General features: G+C 32.7%; 1 protein-coding gene across 1 annotated transcript in view; it reads left to right on the top strand.

Annotated features, from left to right (window-relative positions):
• The window catches only part of LOC113512145 (uncharacterized), a 51,841-nt gene that overhangs the window by 23,705 nt on the left and 11,071 nt on the right, over positions 1-17,065 (top strand). The gene's annotated exons all lie outside the window — the stretch shown is intronic.

The raw sequence follows: 17,065 nt of genomic DNA on the forward strand, positions 1-17,065 counted from the left end.
GCAATAACAATTTGTTGATATGTTGCAGAAATAGTGAACAATTTGACAATATACGAGTAGAATACTAATTTTTAAACCAGTTTGTTCACTATTACCTATATTTTTTAATGGAATTAATAAGGAATGGTAATTTTGCTTGAAATATTGGTATATGCTAACGGAGTACCAATGAGTGATGATAGATAAGGATTAAGTTAGCTTATCGTGCTGAATTCACCAAAGTTTAACCACAATGAATGGATTATTTATTTATTTAACTCCTTACCTATCACCATCGAATATCTGTAGACAAAAACAACAAAATTACCTACTATACAACTCAAGTTTACATGTATTCATTCCATAATCAGAGGACTGGGAAAAGGGATCGTTAGTAATAGGCACTAACAGTTCCACTGTTAGTAATATATTATATTAGGTCGACCTTCACGCGGTTCCCCTTGAAACCGTCATTCTTATGGAATTTACTAACTGGCCTGCTTTCATACTCACCCACCATATCATCTTTTATTGGTATCGTCAGCATATATCGATAGCGCAGGCAGGGTGACCATTCCATTTTCACCCATCAGAAAAAAATAATTTAACATAATCCTGTAAAGAAAAATTATCTTCGCAGATAAAATGTCTCTCGTCTGTACAGATAGACACTTTACCGTCAGTGGAAAATATTACTACATCGGTGTTCTAACTTTGAACTTGTCACTTAATCCGTTTGATAACTCTGATAATAGCAGTGACTATGATAGTGACCCCTATTTTGTCTGATAAAATAAAAGTACAAAATACACCTACTCTTATAGATGCTTATGTTTTAAAACGACTTCAAAAGAAGGCTCTTCATTCGATTGTATTTTGTTATATGTAACATACACACAAATTTTATCAAGTCTTTTGTCCTATATTCTCGTAATTGAAGCCACCGTTTTATTTCTGGAACTAAATCTTAATTTATAATGTAAACCATGTTTTTATAGTTACATTAACATTATTATTACTAACAGAACAAGATTTTTAGACATTGAAATTCTTTAGTTGATGTCTCAGCGTCGGTTGTCTTATTCTGGGAATTACAATTAGGTACTAGCTCGTTTATTCTCTGTGTATAGAGTATACTTAAACCACTTACAGTAACTTATAATATTTTGTTCAGACATAAGACATAAAATTGAGGACTCCTGTTATCTACATTTATATGGTCGTAACTATTTACACAACATTTGGCCTATTTTTATAGTACCTACCGGATATTCGAAAACTAATCTTTATATGGCGGTATAGATCCTTCATTTTAATGATATGCCTAAATTATTATTGAATATTTACATACATGGCATTAATTGTAAAAATACGACAAACAAGAGTTTTCTATTTTACAACACAGGGGGCAAACGAGCATGCGGCTCACCTGATGGTAAGTGACTACCGCAGCCCATGATCACCCACAACACTAACGGCGTAACAGGTGTGCTGCCGGCCTTTTAAAAAGGAATATGCTCTTTTCTTTAAGGTTATGTTGTCGTATCGGTTTGTGGCATTATTATGAGAATCAAATATCTTTAATCTTTTACCATTATCCATATGAGAAAGAAACTTCTTGAAACTTTTATCTACTTCTTTTTTAGCAGATTTATTCTAATAGATTCGTAATACATGATATATATGTTTGAAGACGAATTAGGTATATTCTATCTCGTTTCTTTATGACTGTTCGTCATGACATAGGATCGTTTCTGCATCGTCGCTTTCCAAGCTATCAGTTTTCTACCATCCATATAAATAAAATCCTGCAGGCCTTCTTCACTACGTCGACCTATCTCACGTTTCTTTTTCCAATTTCGTTCTCCATCCATATATTAATTTAACAATTGAATTATTATTTTAAATCCAGTTAGTCGATTGCTTGGGTACGTCTGTCCCATTCGTGTTTCTACCGTGAAGCAGTTGTGTTTGCATGGCTGTGTTTCGGTTTGAAGGATGGGATATGGCGTGAATTTACAGGGTACAGAGGAATAACACCTGAGTCCTCAGGAATGGCAAGACATGGAGATTATCATGGGCGAAACCATAAACTCTGTTATGTCCATGGTACTGTTCATGTCTACAGGCGACGGTTACCATTTTTCATCAGGTGGGCCGTCAGCTTGTTTGCCATTCTAAGTTGTATAAAAAAAAATTATAATTTCGTATAAAACACCTTCAAACCTGTCTCTGTTTTGGAAACCGAGTTTACTTGAATAAGCATTTATCATTTGCTATTTTCCAGTTGCAAAGGAAACGTTACGTCGTGGTTTATCTTTAACCGGACTTTAACGTTATTAGCGGTTAACACCGATTGATGTACGAGGACCAGTTCTGATATCTAGACCATGGGAAACAGTGTTGGGAAAAGTCATTGACACAATGTTTATGTTGAGACGTCTTAGTAATCGATCCATGCAAAAAAAAAACTATTTAGGTTTCAATTATACGAAGGAATCGTAACCGTCACGGTATTGTTGCAATGTGATCTAATTTTTTTTAACAACTCCAAGAAACGATTAATTAAAGAACAGGTCTCTGTTCCACTCGTGTTTCTACCGTGAAGCGGCTATGTTTGATGATTTGGATGAATGACATGTAGATGGAAGTGAAATTACAAGATACGGAGACCAACATAATAATCGTCAGGAATGACAACGTGTGAGAGGTACTCATTGATGATTGCCCATACCAATAGGATATCTATATTCATTACGAGCAGATTCTTTTTTTCAATATTATATATTGTATATATCTAATATATCTGTTATTGCGCCAATAACAGATGTAAGTATAACGGAATATAATATTTTTGGAGGTTCACAAGTCTTTTTTTTTTTTTGTAGGCATATAGAGTAGTATTTATTTATGGCAATACCGTGAATTGCCAAGTGGCCATGTATTTGGTCTATTCTTTTCTGTGTTTGCTTATTCGCGACTTTGATCTGCTTTACAATTCAATTGTCAAATAATTTTATCTGCCGAAATTCAAAAGGGCCAATTTGTTAATAGACATAATAATTTGGCGGCGAATAAATCCATTTAGGAACACAATAATTATTCATGATATCAGAAGAGGTCAGAAACAATTATTCCCATAAACAATCGACAGTTGTTGCTCCTGTAACGTTAAATTATAACATCAATAGGCATGTCCTAAATGGGCTCGTATATGTAAACATGTATAAATATGGAGTAGATGAATATAGAGCTAGTACCAATAGACTAAGTATACTAAGAAATACGAGTGTTAGTATCCAGCAAGTAACTACCTACTGCACCTGTACATTCCATAGATATGATTAATTTTCCCAATTTGGAAAGAATATTCTACTTCGACAAAGCACTACTTCACAATGACACAGTCTTGTAGAACGTGGAATTATATCAAAAGGAATTATACCAGTTTGTAACACAAAAGACTAATATTACCTAGTTATAATATACCAGTGATTACCCTTAGAGATTTTACCTAATATTTTACCCACAATATGTAATAAAATAAAGTATGTATGCAATATAGTCTTCTCTTGTTTTCTATTCAGATTTTTACGTTATACTACATCTATGGAATTATCAAATTCTACATAAAAATTAAAATAAAATACAATATTAAAACATGCATATAACAGTTATTACAAAAAAATTGTAACTGGCAACTACATATCCATGAAAAAAAGTAAATAAAAAGGTTAATATCAAACGGTTTACGTTTGGCGCGAAACTAGCTCTATGCAATGCTATGTTCGCCATACACGGCGAGACATCTGCCGCTGAAGTCAATTGTTAATTGCGATAATTCGCAGCTGCCTCGCCGTTGAGCTAAATGTCAACCCTTAATCAATTCATTGCCAATAAACGCAAGGCCGTCGCCTTTAATCTGCTCTAACTGCTTTTAAACGAATAAATATATTGTAAATGGAATGTGACTGATATTTAAATTTATATTTAGATCACAAATAGCTTTGTTGATATATCGTCATTGAAAATGTTAAGTAATATTATAAATGTGGAAATAAGTTATTTTTATATTTAGCGATGGAGGCAATGGCAATCAAGCATACGATTCACCTAATTATTAATTATCATGGCTTATAGACGCCTATATCATTTTATATTTAGGGTTTTTGCTAAATACTTTTTGAATCTCTATTTGAATTTAAATTTTTTTTTTTTTTTGGAAATTTTAATAATATATACGAATAAGAAACAAACAAGTTGTAGACAACTTGTTTGTTTCTTATTCGATTACAAAAGAAAATTTTTCACTAATATGTATTTATTTATTTATACATTATTTTACAATAAAACTTTGTACAAATGGCGAGCTTGATGCCATATAGCATTGTCTACCAGCTAACCATTAGGTAAAAACAATAAGCGTATGAAGGGCAGATGTGGTGAAAAATTGACTGTAAAACGACATTTTTGTTAATATTGCTGCATTTTGTTGTATCACTATTCAGCAAGTATATATAAGGAATATCGACGCTCCTGTAATTTCATGTTTATCCTAGGTGGAAAAACCTAGTATCCTTATTTTCCTGGGGCATACCAAGATGAAACAATACTGAAAGAAGATACGTATTTGTGTCAAAACAATACGCAAATGGAAATTCCTACGAACACTCGTTCTGTTCGAATGACTCTTCGAAATTTGAATAAATTAAAAATGTTAACCACCGCCACGTGATTATTTTTTTCTGAGGCACACGGCACAGGCGTTATCGGCCATATGCCACCGACGCGTGCCCTATGAAGGGCCTGCATTCAGCCGTGCGTATCTTCAGAATGAATTATCGACACATCTTACTTTTATGTGCATTATTATACTTAAGTCGAGTAATTAGTTACGTATATAGGTTGTATCTGATAATAAAACAACATTATTGACCACCAGTTAGTCACTAAATGTAATTAAACTTTTTAATCGATTTTGAAAGAAATGATATTAACTAGCAGTAATTAAAACTAAATTAGGTTTTTAATCATCTTTAAAAAGAAGGATGTTAGACTAAATTTTTAGCCGTCTTTAGAAAAGAAGGTGATTCTCAATTCAGTTCTATTTTTTATGTTTATTAATAACTCCATCATTTATATTATGAAACGATTTGGAGTTTTTTTTTTTTTTTTTTATTTGAAAGGATATACATACAAATTGGTCCCATAAACATTTTATCAAAATCGGTTCAACAGTTTGATTTCTAAATTAAAATTAACAGGTTTTTCCACAATTGACGTCGCTGTTAAATTTTAGTGGAACAAAATTTATCATTGTGCTTGGGTGTTTTTTAGAATCACATAATAATTTATTTGATTGAAAATGTCTATTTCGGAATAATTTCATAAAATAAAATAAATAATATTAAAATATCGAGTTTTATCAGTACGAAACGAGAGAAACATCTCTCGTTTTGTACTGATAAAACTTGATGTGTTATCAAACACTATCATTTTCTTATAGCCTTCACATGAGATTGTTTACGTTCACTGTGTAATATGTACAATAATAATATGCGAACCGTCAAATGTTGTAATATTTTTCCTATTAGCATCTTCAAAACGCAAGGCAAACAACTTAATTATGAACGAATATCGACAATAAAGTAAACACTCGAATTTACCAATACAAGAACAAAGTACTTATGTAGTGTATTTTCTTATTCACATTAGTGTTTAAATCCCACACGTACTTATGAAAGCTTGTGAAGATGATCGTTACTCGATCACGCTTTAAAAAATGAATTTAGATTAAATTTTGTATACAGTTTAACCGTATCCTAGATTAATAACGAATAATAATTGATAAATAATAATTAAGAATGATCACCGGATTCAGACAAAAACAAATCGAAATTATTTAAAAAAAAAAAAAAACAATTTTTAGAACGGAGTACGTGTAATAGTTGCATTATCATATTTTTTATTTTATACACAATTGTAAAATACATTTATTTTTATTTTTATTTCATTCCTGAGTATAAATTAAATATAAGTTGACACGATGTATTGCTTTGTAATTATCATTTGGTTGTGTAATATTGCCGTCACTTTCACTCTTTGCATACCTCCGGGCGCGGAAGTCCCGTATTGCCTACCACATCAACAATATCGACTCATAAATAAATATTATGTGTATATACATACTCTTTTATATCTTTTTTTCTAGCACTTTTGTTAAATATAAGGTTTTTGATATTAGACTTACTAGCTCTTATAAAACTTGATGTATCCATTTTCATTTAAACATAATAAAGAAAATAATTTAAGAATTTGTTCCACAAAACATGTAGCGACTTATTTCATGACAAAATTATTATAAGATCAACACGAAAGTAACTCTATCTTGATTGTTATATATTTATCAAAATCAGCTCAAAATTGGCAAAGATATATAAAGTATACTTAAAAAAAATTAAGACAATTTTAAAATATCCTTTTTGAAGTTACTTAAAAAATGAGAAGCATAGAATAACGAAATTAATAAAAATAAAAAAAAATTATAAAATTTAAAAATTTAAAAATAATATTACTCGTTATATAGATAAATTAAAACCAAATATACACATGTGTAGCAATATCGAATTTTGAACAGATGCTATACAATCCATAAGCGACCATTGGGGTTCGCGTTGTAAAGGAAATGCTATCTTTAGCATATACAGCGTGATACCACAACAAAATTATAATAAAATACTTCGGTAATTCAAAAGCAAAATTTTTACTTCTAGCATTAAATGCATTAACAAAATATCATCACATTCAACTGTTAATTATTAATGGATATATTTAAATATTATAATTAATCTATCATAAACTAATGAAAATATTGATCAGGGTTATCAGTTTTTTTATACTATTATGATAGCAAACTAGCATACGGCCTGTCGGATAGTAAACGAGGTTACTGTAGATATAGGCACTTATTACACCAAGGGTGTAATAAATGCGCGTTGCCGCCCCTAAAAGCCATTTAGCTTTTGTAAGACTTTCTGTTTTATAAGTCGTGTATATTAGTATTTTTATATTACTAATGCAGTGACCAGTAATATTAACAGTGCCCGTGACTGGACCACAGGACTTTCTTAAATCCTCACTCGCACGAAAATTCCCAAAATCCTTTTTTTTACAACACAGGGGCCAAACGAGCATGCGGCTCACCTGATGGTAAGCGACTACCGCCGCCCATGGTCACCCACAACACCAACGGCATTGCAGGTGTGCTGCCAGCCTTTTAAAAGGGAATATGCTCTTTTCTTGAAGGTTAGGTTGTCGTATCGGTTCGGAAATACTGCTGCTGGAAGTTGATTCCAAAGAGTGGTTATGCGTGGGAGAAAGTGCCTTGAAAAACGCACAGTGGAAAACCGCCACTCATCCAGATGGTTGGGATGAAATTTTAGTTTATGGCGGGTTGTACGATGGTGAAACTCAGCAGCAGGTATCAATCCGAACAATTTTTCAGAGCACTCCCCATTATAAATTCGGTAGAAGATGCACAGAGATGCAACATCTCTACGCAGTTTCAGTGGGTCGAGTCGGACAGTAAGACGCCGATCGTCAACAATTCGAGCTGCCCGACTTTGAATGCGGTCTAACGGAAGGAGTTGGTACTGTGGCGCTCCTGCCCACAGGTGAGAACCGTATTCCATGTGAGGCCACACTTGAGCTTTAAAATCCTTTATTTACCCCCACAAAATTTCAATAATTTTCCTTTAATTTCATTTTATTACAATCTACATTCCATAAAAATCCATCTGCCAAATATAATGCCAATCTTCCAATAATTCTTTGAGAGTTTATAATAAATCGATTAGTATATAGTATATCACATTTGTTATTCTGTAAATTACTAAATTCTCTACAACTAATTAAAAACAATATTTGTTAATTATATTATTATATAGGTATTTAGATAGCATCTGTGCAAATAGGGTTGAATAACGAATAATTGACGTGGGCACATGAAAAATATGCACGTTAATATAAATAATTATGGTAACAAATTCCAACGTTTAGTATGCTAATTAATTTGTGACATGTAAAATTGCGCGATCATTTGTTCAAGTGGTTGGCGATTGCGCAAACGCAGAAACAATGGCCGTCGAAGCACTAGATGGAACAATCAAGCGTGATATATGAGTATGTACAGTGTATATGTCGCCGGTAACCTGCGGATAACCGCTAAAATGTAGATATCTAATTTAGGATTCTAGGTGGATAGTTTGTCGTTGTTATTTACGATTCAAGAGCTCTCATAGGTCCTAATCGGATGGATCTATTTTGATGCGGTTTTGAAGCAATTTGATTAATAACTGAATAATTGTTAACTGGTATTTGGGGAAAATTTATTTTATTTTTGTTAATGAATTTTATTGATGAATATATGTACAATAAATTACAATAGCAAATAAGAAAAAAGACATTAATTTGTTATTTATAATAATATTTATATAATATTTACTTACAAGACAAATTTATATGAAACACACTGTGTACTAATCATTCCTATCAAAAGTTACAAAGGGCGCCAAACCGGCGACCCCTCACGTATTAAAAAAGCGAAACTTAGTAACACCTGGCCGTAACCATGGCGATCAAATCACAACCGATGATACTTGGCACATCCAGCATTATAGGCGTTCGTGTGAATCGTAACGGTCTTCTTTATTGACACTTTGACAACCGCCGGTATGTAGTAGTGAGAGTTATTTTTTTAATGAATCAAGATTTCATTAATTTTGAACAAATTTAAATATAATTAATTAAGATGGCGTTTTTAAATATAAGAGTTTTCGTATACGTTTCAATTTTTTTAAAGTGTATAATTTTTTTTTATTTAGTGAAAATATAACGTCATTATTCACTTTAACTAGAAAAAACTTTTTACCATATAGTACTGTGAGTACTGACAAACAAACTAATGACCCATCTGATGAAATGTGACCACCATGGCCAATAAATATAGAAAAAATCATGGACTTAACAATCTGACATACTGTGCCGTTTATGAGATGCCCTTGATATGTTGTCACTCTTGAGAGCAAATATCATAGATTTTACTTTATAGAACAAACAACAACAGGTAACAGAGAGCAGGTAATAGAGGTCTAAAAATAGTCACCCCTTATCTAATAAATACCCATAATCCGTTATACACGCAAAAAATCGCGTGTTCTATTTCCAAAATTATTTTTTTAGGACGATATCGTGTCGACTGGGCGCGTGCTATACAGCCAAGCGTGGCGTATGGCGGACGAGTAGACGGGCAGATGACACGCGACCGTTATGCCAGGTGCACATACCACCATGTTTACATGGAATACACATTGTCAAAGAAGTTTTTAAGTATGCCCAAATATGGTTTATTTATTCGAGAAGCTGTACATAGGAATTAAATACATTTGTAACGTGAGATGATCCAGTGTGAGCAGATGCGTGTCCATTATTAAAATAATTGTGTTCGTGTACAGAAATAAATTAAAGCAAGCATTATAGTCTACCTAGGTGCAATATTCGAACACAAAATAGATATAAATACTAAAAAGAAGTCGCAAACCTACATACCTACTGGTTAATCTTAATTTTTTTTTTTTATAAAATAGTTATACAATAATAAAAAATAATAATAAAAAAAATTGATCCCGAGTATCGGTGTAATAGACAACTGCTTAATTAATTAGTAATAATTCATTAATAGCATAACACTGACTCACGTAATATTTTTAATTACTCAAATTATTTAGGTAATATTTTCCGTATTAACATTTCTATTACTAATTGTAATTAATAAATTGCTTAATTTAGTCATAAACTGATGTTATATAAATTAAAAATATAATAAAACTTATCATAAAATAATAATTATTTATTCATAAAAAACGAACTACAATATACGCAGAGATAACAATTTTTATAAATCGTAAATCGGTACATAATATCAAATTAATACCGTATCGAGTTAATAAATAGATGAACTTTCATCGAATAATCTTTCAATCATAAAAAAAGCAAACATTTTTTGCTTTTACCGCAAAACATAAAGCCATAAAGAGTCGGTCTCATCTGTAATAGAGCGCGGCAAATGTGTTATCGGAATGTTTTGTCATGCTTTCGCTTAGAGACGTGACCATTGCATTTATTGGTGTATTGTGGACGTTGATCTAAACCGATTGCCGAAGTTAATTAGATAATTATCGATCTCGATAGCTCTACGTTCACTTGTGCCAAGCCATATATTTTATAAACGTTTATCCAATATTATGCGATTTATCCCGTCTTTGCACCGGTTCAAACTGTAGGTACAAAACTCCCGTAAAAAAATCTAAACGGCTGTGAATCCAGTTTACCGGTATTAAAATCTTTAGTAAATCGTAATTTTGAAGAAGTAATGGAGAAACAGACTCGGATAGCGATGGACAAAGAAATACGAACAAATTCTTTATGCTAGACCCAAGAGAATTCTATTCAAGTGCCCTTGATTTTTAGTTGTTATTTAATTATATAAAAGTAATTTATAATTTTTATTCCAAAGTTGTATTATTATATACTATCGATTCTATCCGAGTTTACACAGATAGAAAGATAATATTACTTGCCGATAATGTAGCTTTCTATAGGAGAACCAATTTTTAAAATTAGCTGAATGTTTTCTGAGTTTATCCATTATAGACAAACAAACAAACAATAAAATTTTTCCTCTTATAGTAGACTAGCTTTTACCTATTATTTACTAACTTTTACACTTCGTCCACTTGAATGGGATATGTTAGCCGACCAGGATAAAAAGTAGCCAGTCCTTTTCCATTCCACACATTACCTGTACTTGTCAAATTTCATAGTGATCGGTTAAGCCGTTACGGCGCTAAGAAGTAACAAACAAACAAACTCGCCTTCAGATTTAAAATATTAGTAAGAATTAAACAAAAAGAAATAAAAAAGCTATAATCAAATAGCAAAGAGATAACGAACAAACAAACTCACTTTCACGCATTTAAAATATTATAAAGATAAAATACCAGTAATACTATTTTGTTTCCTAGTAATGCCATTTAATACCAATGGTGAACTGGCTCATTGCCAACATACTGGTAAGTTAACCATAGCCAAGAAACATACACTATAAACATCACAAATTATACTGTGGCATCCAATGCATTATTCATTCTTTCTCAAAAGCTACTCCTGAGAACTAAGTTGTTATGTATTTCATATCAATCATGCTATACACAATTGGTAAAATTGATATGCATATATTTCTAACCGAAGTATGTTCTTTCCTATTTTATGGCAGAAAGGGTGCAAATAGACGAATAGTTTGCCCTGGAATGGAAAAAAATGCTCACGACTGCTCCTACGTATTGCCTTCGGGCAGACGGAAATTTGTCGACTGTTGCCATTGCGGTGATCACAACTCTCGCCATGTGTATATGCTTGGCGAACAAGCATATTCAATTTAATATACAAGAAGGTGACCCTACCATTGTCACTTGTATAAATTTGGTTTATTATTGATGTTTTCCATGACCGAAAAATAAGTTCGAAATTTAAATTGACACACGAAGTTTTAGTATCGGTTGCTTTTGAACGCACTATTTTTGCAGCCAGGATACTACCTACACTACTGAGTCATGAGTCGCTCAGTGATAATAGAAATCTAGGTTAATAAAGTGCACTTATAAAATAAAAAACTAAATTGTACCTACTTACATAATATAGAATTGGAAAGTAACAAAGAAGTTTTAGTCTTTTATCTCAATAACATAATGGTCACAATTTGTTTCTTTGCACATAATAGCGTTGCGTGTACCGCAAAATGCGTTTTATTTGTGAAATATACGATAATTGTTTGTAAACGCAACTTCACCATTATAGTAGTGTCTATAAGTAAACAATTTGATATCTATGTCCATTTTTTATACCACTCCTAAGGTAAAGAAGCAACCTGTAGTCGTATTGAAATCTCATGTAAGTAGGTACTTCTTTAATTTAATTTTTTTTTCCAAATGGAAAAAAAATAATGTTGAGTTCAATGCCAAGTAAGATTATTTCAAATTAGAGAATTCATTGTCGCTAAAGCGCATCTAATATTGCAGCATTGATATAACAAGTCTCGTTATATCAATCGCTTAAAATAAAATAAGAAACAATCAAGAATAAAAAATGAAAATTTAAATGAATAAAATTTAGTGTAGCATTATTATCATCATACCAGCCGCTAACTGCCCACTGCTGAATATAAACCTCCCCCAAAGACTGCTATAAAGAACGGTCTCGAGTCACCTGCATCCACTGATTCCCTGCACTGCATTTGAGGTTGTCGCTCCTTCTAGTGGGAGGAGAGGGGGTCTAATCTAGTCATCCTTCAAGAAAAGAGTACATTCCTTTTTAAAAGGCCGGCAGCACACCTGCAATGCCGCTGGTGTTGTGGGTGATCATGGGCGGCGATAGTCACTTACCATCAGGTGAGCCGCATGCTCGTTTGCCCCCTGGGTTGTAAAAAAAAAATCCTACACTGCGTTTGCATGTACGAAGTCGACATTTAAGAACCTTTCTGCTCCATCAATTGTTGCTTCTTCGAGCTATATGACCAGTCTATAGCTACTTCAGCTTATTTATCTTTTGGACTATGTCAGTCACTTTGGTTCTCCTATGGGTATCTAAAACTACTAAGTGACAAAAATAATTTATGTTAAATAGATGGTACAAAAAAATAAAGACTAAAGCATCTGTTTCTCATGAACTGTTAGAAAGATCGTTTGACTTGATACCCAAGGATAGAAAGAGTAAGGCCATGACAGTTTAGTCACTCAGAGCCGATCGCAGTAAACGCACTAAACCGAAATGCAAATCGTCGTACATAGATGTTCATCTTAAGAATTAAGTCCATTAAAAGTTTGAAATTGCAAAGGCAAACAACAAAGGTGATCGTAAGCATCGATTGTTCTTATTCAAGCATGTCTGAAATAAACTCAATTTCGTTTTATAAACCTTAATAGTATATAAATAAGGATTAAAATGTTAAAATAGAATCTACAGCCAAGAACTTGATGGTATAGGAAACGAAGGAAGTCGACAAGGGCCCGTCTATCAAACGCACCAAGGTTAAGCTGTAGCAAAGATAAGTTTCAAGGTTCGATCATTTAGTATTTTATTGGAACAACTGAAAGCATATAAAATTTTGATCTCTTGACACATTGGGATTGATTTTGAGATGCTATTTTCGGGAAAGTACTATTTTATGGATCATTCTAGACTGTGTACAATAATTTTGACCTAAATTTATTAGAAATAGTTTATATTCGTGCTTAGAATAAAAATTTGGCTGTGATATGAAATTGAAATGTTAAATGTTTCAGATAAGTTTAAATAAATGGTGTTTCAGAATCAACCCAATTCATACATTGAAAAGATTTTAATTTGCTATGAATAATATAATTACTGTATTTAAGTAATTATCCATCGCAACAAGCAGTTTTTGTTCCGTAAAAAAACGGCAGTTTCAATTGTCGCAAAATAAATAAGAGACTAATACGGGTTATTTGCCAAAAATATTATGAAAGTTCAAAACTAATGACGTAATCACATGATGTAGTCACAACAAAAGTTCAGACGAATTAAGAACCTGTTTCTATTGTCAAAGTCGCTTATAAACGTTATCCCGCATCCCCTATAACTTCTATAACGTACCGTTAAAATACTGTTTTCGATCATACAACGTGGTGTATCGATACAAAGAGGAATCTTTATTACGGATACATTTCTTTCTGTTTTACTCTGAGCTACCGCTAGTAAAAATTAACATTGACGGAAAAATATAGATAGGTAATAGGTTATACCTATCTAGTTTTTTATTATAATCTGGAACCCATGTCCCACTGAAGACAAGGCTGTCTCCTCTTTAAATTGATACCACCTAAATGGATTTTCTTAGAAATAAAGATGATTTTTTTTTTCATTATTTAAGTATATTGCATTTCCATTAATTATAATAAGATTTTGGCATTTATATTTGGATTTAGTTATTCTATTAGTAATGATAATACTGACGAAGATACCGCTTTGGAAACAAAAAAAAAACCTTTACTTTTTAATTCTAATATCTTTTTGTTTTTACGCAATGTATGGTTCCATGTGAGCAAAACCATGGGGCAAACGCTATTAAATTAGTAATCCTACAAAATGTTAGTTTGTCGGTCATGAAAGTTACAAAAGTATTAAAAGACATTGAATATAATGTCGTCAGCCTATCGACCTCAATAGACTGTGAAAGTGTGACGTCATAAATCTATTAGGGTTGTGGGCATGACCATCGTGCCCACAATGGTGGATCCGAGGTAAGGGGAGGAATTGTTAGTAATATGAACTACCAGTCGCATTATCCCATACAATATACCCTGTTAGGTCGACCTCTCCGTGGTCCCCCCTGGAAACCATCTTGCAAAATTCCAAGTGTATTTTTTTTGATGAGTGAAAATGGTATGGTAACCCCGCACCAGCCCCCATCAGCACCAGTGAAGGGTGATAGATGAGAATGAAAACAGGCCAGTTAGCCCATCATGATAAATTCATCAGAAATTAACCATGATAATTTCCAGGCAAAACCGCGAGGAAGTCGACCTGGTTGGGTATATTGCTAGCAATGGGATTCTCAGTCTCCATTACTAACAATCCCTTTCACCCCAATTCCAAGTGTATTTTTTTGAATGGGTGATAATGGAATAACCTGCGCTATCGGTATACACCAGCAGGGCACCAGTGAAGGATGATAGATGAGGATAAAGCAGGTCAGTTAGCCCATCGTGACGAATTTAACAAGAATTGTTCACGATGGTTCCCAGGGGGAACCACGTGGAGGTCGACCTGATAGGGCTATTGCTAGCAATCCCTTTCCCCCCAATTCCAAGTGTATTCAACATGATAGTATAACTTACCTGCCTTTACATCCTCACTTATCATCCCTCACTAGTGCCCCGCCAGTATATGCAGACGGGGTTAACATTGCATTATCATGCATTAAAAAAAAACGGTGGACGCTTGATTTTAATGAGAATACGAGTAACAGTATTTATCGAATTTTCGTAACTTGTAACATAAGGTCGGGGGTCGTTCGGGTCTTCGGAACCGGTCAGAGAGCGGTCATTATAATTCGTACCTACATTGTAACACCGTTTTAGTAATTAGTAATAGTTAGTGAGCATTAGGTGAGCGGTATTAGTAAATTGATATTGCTTAATGCAAAACATCAGTTGAATCAGTAGATATTGTATTAGTTCTTTAAATGAAATACATATGTCTCGCTGTATAAAAAAAAAGAAGGCTCTATTTTATCTATGGTCTCACGTTTAGCACAATGCTTAAACTAATGACTAGTTGTTTCCCGTGGCTGTCCCCGTGATTAAGTTATATATAAAGATTTATGTATTAGCTTGGCATATGATCTCCAGTCAGTTGGTGAAATATAATTGAGTAAAAGAGCTACAAAGAGGTACATTTATAATATTAATTAAATATAGTATCCATATATAATTATAATAGATGATTAGCGAAATAAGTATCTTTTTTATACCATTTATCTATTGAAATATTTTTTTTTTCACATATATGATCCTTAAAGGACTTTGTGTGAAGATAGAATAAATGCCCTTCAATGATATGATGTATATGATGTATGAATCTATGAATAAATTCTGTTTTTTGTTTTTTCCTATATTCTATTTATGTGGTGGACGGTTTAAAAATATATTTTGTTCACTACTCCATTTTATCCCCATGATATTATAAGAGAAAACTAAAGGTCCTTTAAGGAACCAAATGCAACGCACTTTTTTTGGATTTGTCTTATGTTAGAGAATATTTTATTATATTATATTTATGTTCTTTCAATGTAACCTAATAACCACCAAACTTTAACAAAAAAATCCTTACTAATATTAAACATATGAAAGTAAATGTGTTTGTTACCTTTTAGCACTTTAACAGCTTAACAAACCAAGTAATATAAGGGATCCCAGTCAATGAAAATGTCCTGGCCACACAGACGAAGTCGTGGATAAAAGTTAGTTGGTTATACAGAAAAGAAAAAATACAATACATAATACGCCATGTGTGCCCCGGCATAGAATGGGCTGGCCCGACCTTTCCCGTGGGTATCGTAAGAGGGATAGGCAGCAGCGTCCCTCTTAAAACATCTCTAAAAGCCTAATTGCGGTTGCCAACCCGCCTGCCAAGCGTGGCAACGGCTGGCAGAACTCCCCTTATGGAACTGTAGACAGCTGAAATGGACAGTTAACGACTGAAATAATAATAATAACAACACAATTAATTTAATACAAGGATATACATTTATTCTTCCTTTATGGAAAACCTACAGTTGTCCATAACTATGGACTATCTTTACAATGACTAACAGTTACCGGTGGCTGATAATTTGTACTAATAATATTGCCAGTGAATCATTATGCATTGACTCATATAGACACGTACAAAACAATTCCTTTGCCTATAGTATGGGGCAGACAAGAAAATCGAAATACTTATGTACAAGATAAGGGTTTATCTGTTTACTAAAATTTGATTTAACACAATGAAAATGTTTATTTATAATATCTATGTATAATATCAATATAGTAAAGCGACTGAGATTGTATGTCTTTAAATTTTTATATACTTATAGCTTTTGCCCGCAGTTTCACTTGCTCCCATACGGACTTTCATCTCCTGTTTCACCCCTTTAAGGATATTTTTTTCAAAAGTCAATAAATATATTATTTTTTGCTTTGACCAAGAGTCTAAATTTTAAATTCTAAACTGACGTAATTATATACAAAATATACACGACGTGACATGTGATATTCGAAATAAACGTAGATATTTTTAAAAATTAAAACTTGGACTACTTACTTATAATTTTTTTTATATCCACTTCGTGCATTATCTACGATTACTTAGTCACCACACTGTAAATCATACGAAACGATCCAGTTTTCTTAACTAGTGTTCAATAAAACTATTATCTAGGTCAAGATTGTTAAACACTTTATTAACT

Source organism: Galleria mellonella, unplaced genomic scaffold (genome assembly GCF_026898425.1).
Source record: "Galleria mellonella isolate WM207_F2 unplaced genomic scaffold, CSIRO_AGI_GalMel_v1 utg184, whole genome shotgun sequence".
NCBI lineage: Eukaryota > Metazoa > Arthropoda > Insecta > Lepidoptera > Pyralidae > Galleria > Galleria mellonella.